Raw genomic sequence first — 4,397 nt, forward strand, 5'->3', positions numbered from 1 at the left:
AACCGAAATAATATCGAGGAAATAGTGGGAAAAGAATGTTGATTAACCTAATTCAATTTTTAAGCTCCAACGGACCTTGAACGAATACAGATCGAACAACCCTTGGCGATTGTACTATTAATAGTGACAAAAAAACATTCTCAGACATTTTGTTGAAATTTCTTCTAGTTTAAGTTTTTTTCGTTTGTCTTGTCTAATAAACGAAAATTGAGTGGATCAGTCAGTCACTTGTCAAAAATTTCAACAAAAAATCTACCTCTATAGGTGATTAATAAATATTTGTTTTAGTAATTACCACATTATTTATACAGTATCTAATATTTATGATGTATAGGTAGTAGGTACACTAGTGTTTTTGTTCAAATATGATTAGTAATAACAACATTTTTTTTATGTGATATATCTACAGACTAAAAGTACCTTTAAATAAATTAACTTGTCAATTGTTAAACATTGTCTTTTTTGTTTCCAATATTTTTATTTTTTCAAAACATTCAAAAGAATAAGAGACTGTTAATAAATAAGTTAAATGTTATATTTAAAGAATGCTGTTGTCTTTATAATGAAAAAAAAAATTATGTGGTTATACCAATGTTGTAATATGGATTGCTACTGAAACTAAACTAACAATATAATTTTTAAATAAATATTCTGAGAAAAATTTAAATTATTTAGTGGGACGTTAATTTTTTTATTAAATGTGACTTTAATTTTTTTCAAAATTATCAATGTTTACTGTTATCATTTACATTTATACATATACATGATTTTTGGTTTATATCCAGTGTCCGGTAAATAATGTCTTTCAGGAATATTCAAACCTAGACATACCAACTTAGACCTAGACATACAAACTTTTTCATACAATAAGATTTACTTATTCAATATTTACAATAATGTTATGATTATGTTATCTGAATAAGTCTGGTATGGAAAACTGACTCACGAACGTCTTGGAGCTGAGTGGCGGAATCTTTTTCTTGGACAGATTATTATTAACCAACATGGTTTGACACCCGTCACCATGTGTATCGCAGTTATATATTCCTCATAATATATTTCCTATCGAAAGATTATTTTTAATGAAAACAAGCAATATCTACTTAAAATAGCGATAAGGGAGACCCGAAACTTGAGAAGTAACAGTTGCTATGCACCGGGGAATTCCCTACAAAATTGGAAATCGAACTTAACTTCCGCTGATTTGAACTAAAGGGGTCGTTATAGAAGCCACAAAAAATAGGTTCATAATAATAAATGAATGTAAATTCGAATTCACTAATAAACGAATAAATTTTTGATAAGAATAGTATAACAAACATTTACTATCTTGTATTTGTACTAGAGCTACGCTTCTGAAGTCTGATTAATTTACTTATATTAAGTTAACGGATCAATTTTTGAATTTTTCAACTTTTCCATATGGAAAATTTGCCAATTTTTATTCATTATTTGTAATTTTTCATGAAAATCTTGCCGCGCAATTAAATAAAAAAAAAATTAAGCTTAACTTAATATCAGGTTAGCGGAACACGATACGAATTTCAGAAATTTTATTATACTGAGAATGTACCGTATTTTATTCGTAAATTTTTCGTGAAATTTGTTATGTTTACTTCTCAATTTTTTAAATGAAGTATTTTCTGTAAATTATCCGTAAGTTAGCGGACCAGCCCGATTTTTGAAAAATAATTGAGAAGTAAAATTAAAAAATTCACGAATAATTTACGGATAAACAAGTGAAAACAAACAATTGAGTTAATTGTTGAAATACCATGTATAGACATTGTTGATTACTCTGTAACATTACACATACATACATGTCACACACATTTAACTGATATACACATACATTATACTACAATTTGCGCATAATATGCGCTCTCACGGGTACACAGTGATGTTTACGAAAAAATTTTTTAAACAAAAGTTGTTTTTTTTTTATCAGGAACATTTTTCACATTTAAACTTTTGTTCTATCTCTAACGGCTTACAAGATAAGTCCTACGGAACCAAGACGCAATTGACCTATGTTACTCATTTGCAAACTCGACCTCACTTTTTACGTCTTCAGCACGCTATAAATATTTCAGCTTGATATCTTTTTTCGTTTTTGAGTAATCGTAATGATAGACGACAGGCAGACGACAGACGAAAGACAGACAGACAACCGGACATGGGCAAATTAGGTGATTTAATGAACACCTATACCAAAATTTTGTTCATAGCACCAATATTTTTAAGCGTTACAAACTTGGGACTAAACTTAGCATACCTTGGCATATTTCATATACATGGTATAAAAACGGCAAATTCTCCATATGAAAACGTTGGATAAATTCGAAACATAGTCCGTTTACTTATTATAGGTGAGTAATTTAAGGGAAAAAATAAGGAAATACAAAATAGTGATTAAGAAAGAAGAATAAAAAATACTAAAGTAGTTAATATATTAAACGAAAAGAACGAATTATTATGCGGGAAAATTAAAAACTATTAAGACTTGATTTAAAGCAAGAAAAATCTTAATGTAATCGTAAACAATCCACTCACCGTGTTCATGCTGAATACTTTGGACAAAACTCCCAACACCCTTTGTATGGCAATTCAATTATTGAAAGTGTATTCTCAGATTATAATAAATTCATAACAAAATCGATCTCAACATAGAATATTCAATTTATCTTCTAGTGAGTAAGAAAACATAAACGATCTCTTCATTTGTTTATCTAAATAGTGCGTTATTTCTTTGATTAAGATTTATATCATTTTAAAATTTAGGAGACAATCCACACGAATTTTACGAGTTTTATTTTTTCACGAATGCAGCATTATTTCTTTTTTTCTGCGTGATTTTCCGAACAATGAAAAACAGTCCACTGATAGGCACCACTACCTGTAACACACAAAAGGTAATTTAACGAATAAATTGGGCACACCCAATGAACAATAAGCTAGTAGTCATTCAGAAAATATCGCGTAGAGAGCACACTACATATCCTGTATAAGTAAAGATAAAAATTAATGGCTGAAAGTCACTTTGACATTGTATTGCAAAACTGTACAATTAATTATAATCAAAGTTGGTCAAATTTTTGAGGCACTTGAATAAAAGAAGCACTGTTCAATAATTTAATTAATATTAAATAATTATATTGGAATTGATTTTGATATTTGTGAGATGATCAAGATTTGCTTGACAATGTTTTAAATTGTTAACTAACAATGCTTTGAATCAGCGTGTTCAACTTTTCAAAATAAAAAAAATATTATAATTTATTCACATCATATATGTTATATAATTCAAAATTTTATTTATATTTAGTGTACTTTTTGTAATAAAATTTTCCTTCTCCACGATGTATGATTTATGATTGTAAACATAATTTATCTAAAGACGTTATGTTGTTGTATTAGAATGTTTACATACCGTGTGCCAAAGAGATTGCGATTTTATCGTTTACTTAAACAGTAAAAATAGATCAGCGAGAACTTGAAGAACGAGAAACCGCTATTAGTGAAAATAATTTCAAAAGATCCGTAAGTAGAAAAGAAACTTACGGAGCTGGAGTCATTTTTAATGATAAATTAAAATCTATAAAAACACAAACTATTCCATAAAATTCCAGTAATAAGAAAAACATTTTGAGAAGATCAACTTGTTTACTTGTTGAATATCGCAAATTAAAAAAAAATGAAATATAATATGAAGATAAAAAGAACTTTTAACAAAAAGAAAACCGACTTCAAAAGAAAAACTTTTCCAAAACAAATTAATATGTACTAAAAAGTAAAAAAATAACGATAATATAATTTTGTAAAAATTATTGTTATTTTTCGAGTTGGTGTCAGCGAAGGAAATAACTCTGACAGAACAGTTTGCTATATCAGCTTGGCTGACATCGACTCCAAAAATAACAATAATTTTTACTACCTTATATTATCGTTATTTTTTACTTTTTAGTCCATATGAATTTGTTTTGAAAAAATTTTTCTTTTGAAGTCGGTTTTCTTTTTGTTAAAAGTTTTTTTTATTTTGTGATTTTTAGTGAATATGAAGTACAATGAGTAATTTGTCACTAAAAAAAGAATCATCGAAATCGGTTAGCGTGATATGGAGCTATTCTTATTCAATTTATCTATTCTTATATCTATTTATATATCTATTATTCTTATATGTATTTGCATACTCAATACAAATTTAAGACCTTTATGGTTTTCTCTTGGATACCGTTTTCAGAACTGGACCAAAATGAAATGGGACCACACGGGAAACACCAGCTTTCAAATAGATAAAAAATCATCAATCGGTTCATCCAGTCGATAGTTCTGAAGTAACACACATAAAAAAAATACATTCGAATTAATAACCTCCTCCTTTTTTGTTTGAAGTCAGT

This window comes from Chrysoperla carnea, chromosome 1 (assembly GCF_905475395.1).
Source record: "Chrysoperla carnea chromosome 1, inChrCarn1.1, whole genome shotgun sequence".
In the NCBI taxonomy this organism is placed as follows: domain Eukaryota; kingdom Metazoa; phylum Arthropoda; class Insecta; order Neuroptera; family Chrysopidae; genus Chrysoperla; species Chrysoperla carnea.